The 15308-nt window shown below is 46.6% G+C and overlaps 1 long non-coding RNA gene across 1 annotated transcript; it reads left to right on the top strand.

Moving 5' to 3' along the window:
• Nucleotides 1-7498: 7498 nt before the first annotated feature.
• On the top strand, nt 7499-9668 carry LOC140256225 (uncharacterized). The gene is made up of 3 exons (XR_011904658.1): nt 7499-7724; nt 7891-8341; nt 8939-9668. It is a non-coding gene; the product is annotated as an uncharacterized lncRNA (long non-coding RNA).
• The last annotated feature ends 5640 nt before the right edge of the window (nt 9669-15308 follow it).

Below are 15308 nucleotides of genomic sequence, written 5' to 3'. Positions count from 1 at the left end.
CCTGCAAGGTTCTGGGGCTCTGGAAAGCCAGCTATCTCCGTTTCCAGTGAATCAGGAAGCAGGCTGTTGTGTTGTGGTAAGCAGGGGAAACCTGCTTGAGGGCAAGGTAAGGGGGTTTTGGGGCTGCCCCAGTGGCTTCCCTCTCTCATGCAGGCTGGCACCGGTGGGCTTTGCATGTGCCACCAGCCCAAACTCTGCCTCTGAAGGGCAATGGCGAATGTCCTCAGGCCTCCTGGCAGAACAGGATCAGGTCTTGGAAGGCTCACATGATTTCAGCAATTTCAGCTTTGAAAATATCGCATAAATCAGGAATAAGTGCCAGCCTGTTTGGGATAGGAAAGATCACAGGAAGGCTGCCATCTCTGGGCCACCTGGGTGGCAAAGGGTCCATCACTGGTACTGATGGGAACCCCATATCATCATGGGCTGAGCTGGGCCTTCTGGCTCCCATTGGTGATGCCCTCTGCATGGTGGCCTCCTGGGGCAGCACCACCTACCCCAGCACTGCTCCCCAATGTTTTTTCCTATTCTATCTTTCAGCTGTAGTTCCAATATCAAATTAGGTCTTCATTTAATTATTATTATTATTATTATTATTATTTTCTCCACTAAGGTAGGAGACCTCTGATTTAGAGTGGGTATTTAATCACATATAATTTCTCCAAATTTCCATGCAGGAGTCTTTGAAGTTTGCCTCCTTCCCTTCCCTGTGAGCCATTAGCTGGATGACACAGACATGGGTTTCCTTTTGCTTCTTCTTCTCCATCCAACCCTACTCACACAGGAACTCCCCCACCACCAGGCAGTGAGAGGAGAACGGGAACAGATCCTTATCAGAGACTCACCCACAGTAAGTTGAACAGCCAAACAAATACTTTTCTATCTAGAATTAAGACTCTTGTGGCATTCCCTTCCTTTGGAGGCAACACAGGTGGTGGTGCGACCTCATGTCCTCTAGGATGTGCCACTCCTCTTTGATGGGGTGATTTTCCTTGTTCTCTCTTGGGCTATAGAGTTCCAGGGAAGACAAGAACTGAATTTATAGTAGAATTTATTTTTACAAAAAATAGGGGAAAAAAAACCCAAAACAACCAACCCCACGTTGCTTCAAATCCCTGCCGACTTTTTGAGCCTTCGTAGCTAAGACAAAAATAAGGGCACGAAACAATTTTTCTTCATTCGTAGGTCACTTTGAAGGGTAGATGAGTAACTCTTTTAATGGTATTTCTTATCCCAAGAGGATTTTAATGGCAAATTCAGCGATGACTGAAAATCCCTATTTCCTTACAGGTCCTCAGTTTTGTCTTAAGGATATGCAAGCATCTGGACAGCTCTCCACTACGGATTTTTATTCCATCGCTGCAGTGTAGAGGTTTGGCATGAATAGTTTTCTTTAACTCAACTTTGTAAGCACCTCTCGGTACTGTACCTTATGCCCACATGTCCAAATAGCAGAGCTGGAGGGTGTACCTACTTGGGTACACCCTCTTTCTACTGAAATGCAGCCCTTCTGTTTTGCATGGATTAAGAAGTACAAAAAAGGACATCCAGTGCAGTGTGAGCATCCCAGCAGTACAGGAGCACTGAAGAGGGATAAAAGCATAGGAGTGGAGGTGCTGCAGTGGTTCCTCCCTTGGGCAGGGTAGTGGTTAGGTGCTTATTGGTGTCAATGTCCTTCTCTCTTCTCCATGCATGGAGCCAATGGGGCTATGTTGGGACAGGACCCCATGGGTCACCTTCTTTGCTGGCACATGGGGAGCAGCTGCTGCCTGCAGAGAAACCATCCCGAAGGTCAAGCTTTGCATGTGCTTTGTCTTAGTCACAGTGGTTTTCCCAGCCCTAATTGATAACTGATGAGAAAACCTTCTGCTCTATGCATGCCTATGCATATGTATAGACGTGCACACAGATGAACACGTGTGTATATAAATGGATCTCTTTAAATTTAAATAGATTTATGCCCAAGGGCAGGAAGGTGGATAAAAGGTCGTTACAAAGAGAGGAGATCCAACACATCTGTGCGCTCTATTGTGAGGATTAAATCTGTAGTAGGCTGCATTCAGCGCTAATACTCCTATTAATTTCTATTTTTCATTATTGTTTTCACATTTGTCAAGCTTCGATGAAGGGATAATGAAGTAAACGGATGTTAACTGCGAATTAATCATCCCTGTCCTGATAGCGTAACACAAGTTCCTATTCACTTACCTTCATCACTTAGAAATAGCAACACACGTTACATATTCATAGCAGCAAAACCTGCTGGATTCTGTAAGATAGCAAAAAGAAAAAAAAGAAAAAGAAAAAAGACTGACTTATTTCTAAAGAAAGTAGAGATACTCATTGAAAATGCTGGTTTGAACTCCGAGAAAGAGCTGGGAAAGATGAGGGTGTAGCATTGCAAGGAGAGCTTGTGAGAAACCGTGCGCGGGTTGGATCTATGGCCGTGTTTAGCTATTGAAGTTGAGATGATTTGAAGGTCTCTCTCTTTTTTTTTTAAACTGGAGTGTGTTTCTCCTCATTGTGTGGCAAGAGATAGATGTATTTGGCAATAGAGAGCTTTTTTTTTTCAAACCTCTTTGCTTTTGGACTGGATTTCTCTGAGCCTGGTTTTGTGGTGGTGTTGGGTTTTTGGGAGCCTGGAGGCTCCTCAGTAACAGCATGAGTGGGAATGGAGTCGGTGAGGCCTTGGGCTTATTGAGGTCCTTCTAAGTGACCACAGAGGGGCTGGAGGTGGGGATGGAGAGCCCCCAGCCCCAGTGATGTGTTTGCTCAGGGGTTACATTGGTATCTGCTGGAGGCTTTGGTTACACTGCTCTGGGACAGTTGCTCCTGAAGATGGCCTTTGAGCACTCGCTTGTTTTCAGCTTGGACTTCGACTCAGGCAAATGTATGAACTTCTGCGTGGATGTTTTACTCCCAATGGGGCGATGTTGGGTTTTATGGTCTTAAAGACCCGTGTTTCATGGTAAATGAAGCCATTCCTGGGGGAAGTGGCCACTGTGGATTCATCCCGGAGATGCTCAGAGAATGCTCCAAGGTTTGCAGGCATCACTGCTTGCCCAGGAGGAGGCACCATTTTGGGCACTTCTTAAAGCAATTTCTCTCAGCCTTTGCCACTTCCTTTTTATCATGTTTCTCCTTGCCAGTCCTTGGTACAGTCGTCCTTCTTTTACTGGTCACTTGAGAATGATGTTAACACAGCAGTTTTACATACCTGTATCAACATCACTTTTTGTCTTCCCAACTTGGATTTATCACTGGTCCTTCCTTTTTGAAATGCAAAGTTTTTGCAGCGAATAGTCATCTAGTCATTTTTCCATGACACCTCTCCCAGGATATTGCCTTTCCTGCTGTCCTCATCATTTGTTTGGAGGCATCAAGTGACATTTTCCTGCATAGCTTTCACTCACCTGCTGTCCTGGAGAAACAGCCTCATCTTGCCTACCCTGTGCTTGGGTCAGGATGGGCAGCCAACCTCTGTCCACAGACCCACTTTCTGCATCCAACTCATCTTGATTATACCCAGAACCTTCCCACTGTCTCCCCTCATCTTCTCTCTTCACATTCCCTACTTTTTTTTAATCTCTTCTCCCTCTCAACAGGTGCTGACAGAACATTTTCTCGCTGTAGTTCTGTTGGATTTCAAAGGCCTGGATTTCACTCCTCACCCACTATCTCCGCTACGTGCTCTCCAAGCTGAAACATCTCCATTCATTTAGTAAGCCATAGAAAGAAACAAAGCAATGGAGAGGGACATAAGTATTCCAGAATTCAGTTCTCTGACAGCGCAGTTAACTAACATTGACCTCTGGCTACTTCTGTGGCTGCTGCGTAACGCTTTATACTGAGTGTTTCTTTTGTTTTGTCTCCAGCCCAAGAATTCATTTTTTAATAAGAAAACTCAGAAGTGCCTCTGAAGGGTATGGGCTCATGAGCATCACTGTTGTGTTGCAGACGTGCAAGCTTCACTCGCACACATGGCCCATAGTTTCCAGCTATTTGGATTAATGAGGGTCCAGTGTAGCTCTTGCTTCCTCCTCTTGCAAGATGCAGGCAATAGAGCCTTGGATCTGCCTTTGCCTCTTCAGGCATCTTCTCCATGCCATCACGTGTGCACACCGCTGCTTGGAGAGCCTTGGAGAAGAGGAGGGAAGGCTCTCAACATGCTAAGCGAGTGGCTGGTTTACTTTCCTTGTTGCTCCCGTGGCTGGAGGAGCAGCAGACTTCATGCGCCTGCCTCCAGTCCCTAGAGTCAGCTGTTAAATCCAGCTCTAGTTATTTGCTGTTGAAATTCAGTCCTGCCTTTCATGGGCCCTCTTCTGCTTTATATCTGTCCTCATGCCCAGGGGTTCCCTTTGTTGTCAAACTGCTTCTTCCCCTCTTTTTTGCCCCGTCACCCAGCTCTCCCGCAGGTGGGTTTTCTAGTTGCATACGTCCTGGTCCCTTTCCCAGGACAAAGGTGCCCCATGTTTTCTGCCTGGCTGCCTCCCATCTCCTCTATTGCCCATGTCTTGCTCCCTTTTCCCAGGACAAAGGACAATCCTCATTTCTCGGCACAGATAACCGATTGGCTCTGTTGAAGAACAGAAAAGGAATTTCCTTCACCTGTGCACGAAAGCTGAAGGATGGTGAGTGCTCCTCCTAGCGAGGTCCTTTGCTCTCCCAGGGCTGTGGGGGGTGTGCTGGGACTCTGTTCTCAGATCTCAGCCCCACAGTGAGAAATGATGCATAATCCAAGTCACTGCACTTCTCCTTGCTCCTGTTCTTGGCCTGGCTGTCTGGATGCTGATTCCTCTGGCTACCCTGGAGCATCTTTATTTCCCTTTGACCTTCACAAAGCCAGCAGTGCTTCCTCTGGGAAGGAGGAAGAAGACTCAGTTCATCAAGACCCACATCCCTGTGGTCTTTCATGAGCTTGTCCACCCAAAGTGGCAGGGACCGGTGCCCCTTCCCACCCTGGGAGTGGGATTTGGATGTCGTGGGTGCTGCTGTCAGAGCTGTGTAAACCTGACCTTCCTGAAGGGTTTAGGATCCTAAATCACACAGGCTTATCAAAAAATAAAATCCAGGCTCTCAAGTGTCTCAAGCAGTTAAGCTCATTTTGTGGAGAGATGTGAGATATTTCTAAATGGAATCAGGAATGGAGGAAGCAGCTGGGTACGTTTTAATTCTAATTTTTCCTATATATCAAGCGTTAAATTAACAAGTGAGGGAGAACACTACCGAGGAGCTATCTGCTGTTTAGACAGGCATATCAGGATAAAATTACTCTGTGCTTGCCCGTGGTTTGTCTGGATACTCCTGGAACTGCACCAGTAAAGAGTATAATTGCACTGCTCTTTGAGGCTTCGGGTTTGGTGCTGCGAATCCTCCCTGCCGTCTGACTACGCAAGGCTTGCTTGATGACGTTAGGTAATTATTCCCTGTAGGCAATTTCGACCGAGGCAGGGCACAATGTTCCTCAGAGGATGTGCTATCAGGAGAGAAGGGAGAATGGCTCAAGCAAAGGATTAATATTTTTAGCTGTAAAGACGGTTGGCTCGAATGTTTGTTGGAGAGAGAGGCTTTCCTTGCCGTGTTTCAGCATGGGAGTCTAATTGGCACAGGAAAGACACTGCAGTTTAGACTGTGATGTCTACTTCTGAATGACCAATGTAATTCACAGACTACCTCAATATCATCAACACTTCTTAAAGCATTATTTTCATTTTACAAGAGTGAGAATAAGGATCAGTACCATTGTTTTCAAATTAGAGTAAATGAGTTTCAAATCAGAGCACTTCCCAACATTGGTTGCCACACGTTATTGGGCACTGAGGACTTTGGGTTAGTTCACATCTGTACATATCACCTTTATGGAGCACAGGCATAGCCGGCTGTACCTCGTAGGTGCACTTTGAGTACTTGTGACTCTGTGTTCATATTGACTTTCACTGAAGCTCAGACATCAAATGCTTCAGTGCACTGAATGTGATATTTTTTCTCAATCCAAGTCCCAGGAGGACTCACTCCGGGCATCCCCACTCAATGAAATATTGTCTCTGCCGCCAGGGAAAGCAATCTCTTGAGAAACAAGGCTGGATATAGAGGAACAGATCATTTCCCAGCAACCTTTTGATATTGTCAAACCTTCAATCTTTTGGTGATTTTTGGACTTGGTGACTACACTGGACCAGCCTTGGGCACTAAATGCTTCATTTCCACCGATGTTTGTTATTATTCCTTTTGCATATCTCAGATCATTTAGTGGTGGAGGCAGCATTGTTGTTTCCATTTGATAGATGGAATAGTTGTGTTGCGGACAGATATCTGGACAGCCTGGAAAGTAGATGCAAGCCTGCTCTGGGTAGTTAAGTTCCTTTTGCAATGCCAGCGTGTCTGAAGGATGCTTGTGTGAACATGCCTTGACATTAGTAGTTCAGGTTGGTAGATGTAGCAGAAATGCTGACTCATGGCTTGAAGCAGTGATCGAGCACCTGGTGGAAGGCAGGGCCAACCCAGGGGAGCTCAGGTGTATGCAATGTACCTGAGTGACTACAAAGGTGGAACCAGGATCCGGCCCTTCCCAGACCTCATTGAAGGGTCAGCAGTGGAGGTGAGGGTACCTCACTGGAGATCCTTGCCTACTTGGGGCCTTCTGTAGGTAAGCAGCTTTTTTTCCCTTTGTTATTGTATCTGTGGCTATTACATTTGGGCCTGGGGCTCTTCTTACCCTGCTGTCATTGCTGTTTTCCCATTGCATTATAGTGTTTCTCTAGGTTGTCACTTATTTTCCTTGTTTCTAAGGTCTTATGAAAATGGTGGCTGCTAGCATACATAGCTCTTCTCCTTGCTCCAGCTTAAGTGCTGTATCTAGTATTTGCCAGGGCCATGCTGGTCCTTAAGCCAGGAACATCCAGGGCTGCCTCTAAGCTTGTGGTTAATGAATACCATGGCAATTAACCTTTTAGATAGGCAAGAAATGCAGAATTGGCTTAAATTTCTGGCTTGTTCCTCATGAGGTTGTGAGCTTATTTAATGTCATGTCAATCCAAATGGCCCTGTAGATTTAGAGCTCATGAGATCATCATTTTCTTGCTGTCCACCAGATTGTCCTTGAACTCATTTGTTTTCTGTTCCCAGTTGCAAAATCTCATAGGCAAGCATGAACATTTCCAGGAGGAAAAGCCCAGCTTTTATAGACCAAACGTGTTTTTTTTTAATTAAGAACTTTAACTTCTGTGAGTTCCTATCCATCTAAAAGGATGCCAGCATGCCTGCTCCTTATGGAAGGGTGAGTTGGGGCTGCCCTCTGCTCTTGCTCAGAAGGACTTCCCCTTTGAAGGGTAAGAATCCACAGAGACCACATTTGCTTGTAGTCAGCAACATTTGCTGAATGAGTTAGAAGCTGATACTCGCACAAGTCTAATCCACGAGTAAGAAGTAGGAGGGCACAGTTGTGCAGTAGGCAAATGAAAGGTTATCTCTTAAGGTCTGTTTCTGATTTGATTTTATTATTTTCCAGCCTGTTCCTCCAAAATCTCACATCCTGGGCTGTATCCCATCAGTACTTGTTTTCCTTTCTCTTCCCAGCATGCTTCCATGCATTGCAGAGCCTCAAAGAAAGCAGCAGCAGGAAGCTTAGATACAATTTCCCACTCTTTCCCAGCTACAGCGAAGATGTCCTGCAAGCAGATGTTACATGACAGCATTGTAATGCTGGGGAAGTAGCAGCAGACATGGTAAGTCCCTTAGTAAGGATGTTATGCTTTCTGTCAGTGTTGGCCTCACTGAGGCTGCAGTTGCAAATGTTTAACTTTTCCTTGGTGTCTTCACTGAGGTCCTTCGTATCAGCCTTTTCATACACTTATGGCTGGCAATGAGAATGTATTCTTCATGTCTTTCCAGGTCTTCAAGAAACCAGCATCTACTGGAGAGGACAGAGCTGGAAATGCTGCCAAAAGAGCCATAAAAGCATGATGCAGACTCAATCCTCTTGCTGGGCTTTGGGAACTGCTCAGCTCTCAGCTGTGTTTGTGCCACTCAGGCTGTTCCTGGTTAAGAGAAAGCTGGATGAGTGCCCTTTTGCCTGAGGTCTGATCTCCCAAGGGCTACTGAGGTGCTAGCTGATCCCCCTTGTTGCTGCACAGCTACCTGTGTTTCAAGTGCAAGTGCATGAGGACATCAATGGTAGTCTGGATGCTGTGGATGTATCCGTGTAATACACGAGATGGTTCTTTTCCCCATCTCCACCTCTGCAGGCTCCAGTATGCTGCCTGAGTTCCCCTTTGGACTCCAGAGTCTCATTGAGATCATGACAGCCATGTTTATGTGCTATTCTAATGCTGGTTGTTGCAGTGTAAGTGCTTTTTAATGCACGGCATTACAGCAGGTGCATGCTGTTCTCTCCCTTACCGAATGGCTGTCTGGAGGGATGTAATTCCAGCTTCTGCTTCAGCACGCTGTTATTTACAAGTGTGGTTACATGGTTTGTGCCACCTCTGAGCTTAATTTAGTTAATTTGGCACACAGCACATGAGAACCACCTTTACAGAATGAGTGCTGTGTTACCCAGCTGGCTTAGGGATCCCATAACTGCATCCCAGAGGTGACAGACTTCAGAATAGCATCCAGGGAGATATGAGCAGTGGTGTCAGTAACATGAAATCCCATCACTCCTACACATAAAGCTAGAGCAGGACACATGCAGTGTGTGTCTTGGGGTGACCAAGTCTGTGGCAGCTCCTTGGCCATTGACACGGAGAGCTTTGCTGTCTGTCCCCACAAAGGCTTTGGGGTATGGATTTGCAGATGGGGTTGTGTCCAGTCATACTGGATTGGTTCCTATAGCCACTTTCAGTGTGAAATTGCTCTGATGGAGGGAGCTCAGCTGGAAGCAATACAACTAACAAAGGTGTTCTGTGCTGATGTGGTTGTTTTTGGTGTTTTTTTTCAGAGGGAGCTATCTGTTCTGATGATGTTCTCTTGACCATGTGTACCTCTTGCCCCTTGGAAGCCTTCGTTGGTATTGCTATCGGTATTGAATGAGGAACTGCAGTGAAGTGCCAACCGTGCATCCAGTATGCTGAGAAGACACTGGGGTGGTGCAGTAAGGAAGCAGGAGCTGATGAGCTGTGACATAAGGATTCTTGGGGATCTGTTCCCAGATTAGTTGTAAGAGACAGCTCTTGCATAACCATTTCAGTGTGCCATAAGGTGCTGCCTATGGCACTGGTGCAGATTGGGGTCACAGGGGAAGGAAGAGGCTTGCCTGGGCTTCAGAGGCAGAGCTCAATTTCTGTGTCCTGGAGCAACATCTCTGGCTTCTGCCTTGAAGGGTTTTTCCTGGGGAAGTGTAGGAACCCTGGGTAGAAAGCAGCAAGACATACCTTGCAGCCTGAAAATGACTTGCCACAATAACTAGTGCTGCAGATGCTTGAAGTGAGCGTCAGGTACCTGGAAAGGAGAAATACAATGTGAAGACAGCTCCTTTGCAGGTCCTCCTCCCATCCAGAAGGTACTCAAAGCTTGGTGGGTGACTTCTGGGGTTACCTGCCACTCCTGGCTTTACCAGGAGCTTCCTGAGATGGTTCAGAGCCAACAGGCTTTACCCTCTTTTCCAGGGTCACCAGTTTCTGGGGGGGTTGCTGGTCATGGACCACCTTGTTCATGTGGCAAGTGGGGATCTGGGCTGCTGCAATGCAAGAGCTGGAAGATATTAAATAACATGTAAGTTTAGTAGGCTAAAGGATCAGGAATTTTGTTTCACTGAAAAGAAATCCCACTGACTGCTTTTCTGTATCTATCCATGCTACCACTTTCTAATACCTGTGTTTTCTTGTACCCACTGTATTGCTACAGTGGTTCCAGTTTGCCCTGATATCCACAAGCAGATGAATTTCAAAGGTGGTTCCCATGGGCGTTCCTGCAGGCAGCAAGGAGACCAAGGATGTGAGAGGCTCACAAAAGCAGCAGAGAAGCAAAACATCTCCTTTGGGCTCCTGTGGCTGTTTGCATTATCTGTTTCTTCCAATGGTCAAGCCCTGCTGGACTGACCACAAGTTGCTCCAGCACTAGGGTCAGTCAGAGCTCCATGTGGCTATGGGAAAGGTTTGGTGACTGGGAGTTTTCTGCATTGAGTGCAGGCAGGGTGATGATGTTCATGGCTTCATCTAGGGCTCCTTTTTCTTTGTGAAGAACTCTTGCTTGCTCTGCCAGCTTGCAGCACTGCTGAGATCATATTTCCTGGCCCAACTACTGAGGTCTCTCTAATGGAGGATTTAATCTCCAGGGCATTGATGTCTCTTATGTTTTCTGTGTCTTAGGTGCTCAATAAATGTTTGCTAAAGTAAATCAGTGTTCTCTCTCAATCAGAAAACATGGCACCATGTCAGCTATCCAATCACACTCTGATTCAGTAAGGCAGGGTGAGGAAACACTGAAAGCAGCTCTGAAGAACAGGCTTGGAGCTGCTGGGCTTATCAGGGTGATGGAAACACTCTGTGAGCACAACACTGTAGGAGTGAGGTAAGTGAGAGCTGTGGGAAGACATCTACAGGGGAATGATGTATTGAGTTATAGGTTGCAAGCAGGTGTTGTAGTGTTTATCTGCTCCTCAGAAACATCTGCCTGGCTGCCCACTGCTGGGCACAGTGGAGCTTTGTGTCTCTCATGTATTGCAGAATTAATGACATCTATGTCCTCAGAATTGCTGTCCTTTGCTGATGACTCTCATTGTGGAACCTGCATGGCATTCTGCAACCAGGCAAACTCATTTTCTGTTGTGTCCATCCTGCCCTTGACCCTCTTCCTGGGATGGATCCCCCACATCCTCTCTGTTTTGCCCCTTCTCCGTGCTACATTCCCACTCCTTCTAGCCTAATGTGCCACTGTGTGGGTCTGTCCTCCCTCGACAGCGAGTGCAGCCCCATAGGATGGTGTACAGTATGAAGTTTTTCCAGCCCCATTGCATCTAACATGGGTGACTTTGAGCACTAGGATGAGATGTCCCAAGTTTGACCGGAGCTGCTGTCATCACGGTCCCACGGAGTCCAAATGCAGCTGTGTTTTCTCAACCCTATGAGATGTAATTCATCTGCACATACCACAGAGCATTTCCATTCTGCCTCTTCAGGCTTGGGTCAGGTTTAATACAGTCTATGAGAAAGGCTTAAAACAGCAAGGTGGGAGATTGAATTATGGTCTAATCTGCCACTAATAGAACCTGACCAGCTCCATTATTCAATGTCAAATCACCACACTTGCTATTAAAACAGAGCGTGAACTTCCTTAATTTCTGTCGGGCTGGGACCATATCCATCATTCTTGGCTGAACCGGCACCAGGGCAGTGCAGATAACACAGACAAATTTAATATGGTAAATTCACCTTAGGAAGCTTGCACTAGCAGTGCTAGTAAGGGAGGGGCTGGGCAGTCCTGAGAGGAAAAGGATGGATGAGAGCAGGCTGCAGTTTGACATTGCAGGGGCAATGAAATTGTGTGGTGCCTTGTTAGGATGGGAAGGTCTGTCTGGCCATGGTGCCCTGATCGTCTGGCTCAAACAGCTGCTCAGAGGAGAAGTGACAAAGAACTGACCAGCCCCACGTCCTGATGCAAAAGGAGTGGGAACACATAACCACAGTGCCTAGATGTGCTGGTAATGTCCTCCTTTTGCAACCCATTACGTGTTGCAGCATCTTTTTTGTGTGCTGTAAGTGTCAGTAAACCGACTCCTGCTTTCTCTCTAGTGATGCCACCTCCAGGGAGGCGGAGGTGTCACATCAAATACCTCACCTTGCTCCCTGGTTGGCTGCAGCCAATGTGCTGTGTGGGCAGAGACTCCTTGGGAAGGGACAAATTGAACTGCTTGTTTGCAGCATCCTGATTTGACCCAGAAAGTCACCAGCAGACAGATGAAGAGTAAAACATAGACCTCCTAACCTGGTTTAGCTGTGACTCACGTCAGCTCTCACTAGAAGAGGTGAAAAGCAAGAACACTCATTCGTTGAAGCACCAAGCTATCTTTGTGTGCCATCTCTTCCATCTTCCTTCTGTGTCAACCTTAATTCTAGAAGTACAAAAACCATGAAAGTAAATCTCTACCGGGTCAACCAAAATAAGACAAATAGAGAGATGAGCTCCGAGACACGCTAGAAGCACTTTAAATCATAATAACCATTTTCAAGGGTAAACAGAGTCTGACCACAATGGAGATTAACAGAATTCATTAGGGAAAAAAAGGACTTGTCATTACTAGGTCTAATGAGTTGACACTGGTGAAGAGGGACTTGTCACCATGGAAACGACAAATATTAGGAAAGGAAGATAAACAATTCTAGCTTTATCTGGCTGCTCTCTCCTCACTGCTGGCATGAGTCCGGCCAGCAGGACTGTCCATAGAGTAGTAGCTGTGTCACTCATCTTTGCCTTCAGCACATCTCCTTCATTGTAACGACCAGAGACAAGGCCTTGAGGACTCAGCTGGCCTTCAGGCAAACTTATCCCCTAGTTATAGATCCTTCTCTGCTGGTAAAGATTCCTCTATCTTTATTGGGGATATATATCTTTATCTGTCAGGGCTGCCATTTATACATTCACCACCTGGCACAAAAAGATGGTTGCTCAGGAATGTATTGTGTTTGCATCCCAGAACATCACTCACATCCTGCTGCCATGACCAATAACGGCCTGCCAGAGAATCTGAGTGACATAGGTAGAAAACACCAGGCTTACACTTGCTGGTGGCCTTCACAAATGCTCCCCATGGGCAAGTAAGGAATGGAGCAGGTGACAGTGACCAGACAGTGATGGAGACATTCTGCCATCTCCAAGGGAAAGTTGTGTGGGACCAGTAGCAGGAGCTCAGTTATAGTATTAAGGAATCAGGCTCTAACAATGTTAAGGATACTGACATGGATGTGTCCCTGCAATATTTAGTGACACATCAGGAGCAAGGGGACAGGCAGAAAGCCTGTCTGGGTACCTTACTGCCAAGCTGCAGCTCCATCAACACAGTGATTTCACATGGAGGCGTAAGGAGAACTTCTTGACTAACCTCGAGGAGCAAAAGTAGCCCTGCCACAGAGGAGCATGTACTTAGGGCTGGACCTACCTAAGCATCCTCTAGAAAGTGACTGAATGGATGCAGGTGTCAGAGGACAAGGGAAAAATTCTGTGGCATGGGGAATGTTATGAATATGAGTGATCCATGCTCAGATGTACAATATGAAATTCCATAGGCTATGGAACCTATGGCTGTTTGGAAGGAAAAGCTATAGGGTATAAGTAGAACAGGGGCTCTTTGCACAAGCCCATCTGGAAAACAGTAACATCAAATTAGAACAGAGATTTGTGATGCTCCTTAAAGACACAGCATTCCTGACACCTGCTGAATACTTGTGATGAGTTCATTCAGGCATAACTTTTGCAATTACTGGGATGAGGAATTCAGCCAAACCCCAAGCCCTAGTGCCAGAACATTAGGAATTGGTACATGGTGAATCATAGAATCGTAGAATCACCAAGGCTGGAAAATATCTCCAAGATCATCTCATCCAACCAATCACTTACCATCAGTATTTCCCCCCTAAGCCTCCACCTTCACTGCCATTGGTGGGTGAGGGATTTAATGGTTTCTCTCTTCAGGGGGACAAGGGAGGTCACGTGAAATAGCAGCCCTTAGCAGCCCACTGAAGAGCCATGCTACAAATGGGCAGAGGAAAGCACTCATATCCAGTTGGTCAGCCCAAAGGTTGAGCACAGTGTCACCGCAGTCCCTGACAGGGAGATGGCAAGATTTCTGTGGCATATTGTGTGGAACAGAACTCAGAAAGGCTTCTTTTTTTTCCTCCAACCTTCGTCTAATTTGGCTTTGCTATGCCCTCCTCACGTGTTTTCTACCAGGATTGACATTTTACTCCAGGAGGGACTCCATTACAGGTACAGCTGTAAGGACAGAATTGCATCCAAGGGAATGAGTTCTGGCCACGAGACCACGGTGACATTCATCACCTCGGTGATGAATCAGGACTGGAGGACAAAAAGAACAGAGGTCAAAATCTTGCAATTGAAACTCTGAAAATGGGTCTGACTATGGGGATCTGTTTGGAAGGAACTAACTGGCTTCCTTCTGGATTGTACTGGTAGCCTGGGATCTGGGGCGATGGCCCTTGCTCCCATCATCCCTTTGCGTTGGAGAATGCTGGCCGATACACCACAGCCAATGGATTTGTTGCCGTGTATAAATTTGTTGACAGAATTATATGGGCTGCACGTGATCCCAGGCATATCATCAGGCGCAACGAGATGAGCAGCACTCATTGCCCCTTGCCTCCCATCCTCTGTACATCTCAATTAAAAGGTGTTGTTGAAGAGGGTTTTGTAAAGTGAGCCATCGAGTCTGAGCAGCACAGCACGCGGGACAGGGAACGCTGCAATGTCTGCACGCTGCTCAATTATTCATTTCCCATTTCTGCATATACAAAAGGTTAATCCATGAGGCGCCTGCCACACAGGGAAAGCAGCTCTTTGGAGACAGCTCCATATTAGGGTTTTCTTTCTTTTTTTTTTCCTATTGGTTTTTCAAGCATTATCTCTCCTCTGTTTCTTCTCCTGCAGGGTAGTGAGGGAGGGAGCATGTAGGATAATGAAGAGCTCCCTCTTCCCAGGCAGACAGTTGCAAAGGAAACTTGGCTGCTGTAGGCAGGATGGATGATGGGTTATTCAAATGCTGGGGTTTTAACAAGGGAGCTCCTCATCTCTCCAGTCCTCATCTGCACCAAACTTCACGTTAGGGGGGAAAAAATGCCACCTCTGCAGCTTTCGTCTCCCTTTTATCACTCTCCTGGGGAAGCTGCTACAGAAACCCACAGGTGTTGAGAGACCTGGGATGAAGGCTGCTCCCCTGGTCAGAGCTGTGATTACTCGTGCTTCTCCCTGTGCTGTCCTTCAGGCAGCAGAGAGCTGAGAGGATGTGGTCTCAGCCACCCACTAACCAGGACAGCCAGTGAACACACCTACCTAACCCTAGACCTCCTCCATTATTCATCCTGCTGGACTGGTCTCATGGAGCTGGTTCGAAAGGTCAGCTCGGTATTAATGTGGTGAATGGGAAGATGCTATAGGCTGGAAATTGAGCTTGTTACACCAGAGTGATTCTCATTGACAGCGTTTGATTTGCCATTAATATTTATTTTAGTTTTTGAGGGACACTCAGAAAGGTTTGCCACAAGTTAACAGTCTCAGGCACCAGCATTTGCTGTTGGGAAACATAAAGATCATCCAGGATCTGTTCTTAAAAGGGAAGACTTTCTCTGTCAGTGAAGCAC

The sequence above is a fragment of the Excalfactoria chinensis genome, chromosome 9 (assembly GCF_039878825.1).
Source record: "Excalfactoria chinensis isolate bCotChi1 chromosome 9, bCotChi1.hap2, whole genome shotgun sequence".
Taxonomy (NCBI): domain Eukaryota; kingdom Metazoa; phylum Chordata; class Aves; order Galliformes; family Phasianidae; genus Excalfactoria; species Excalfactoria chinensis.
The sequence above is the reverse complement of the archived record's forward strand: the minus strand, read 5'-3'. Positions and strand labels throughout refer to the sequence as shown.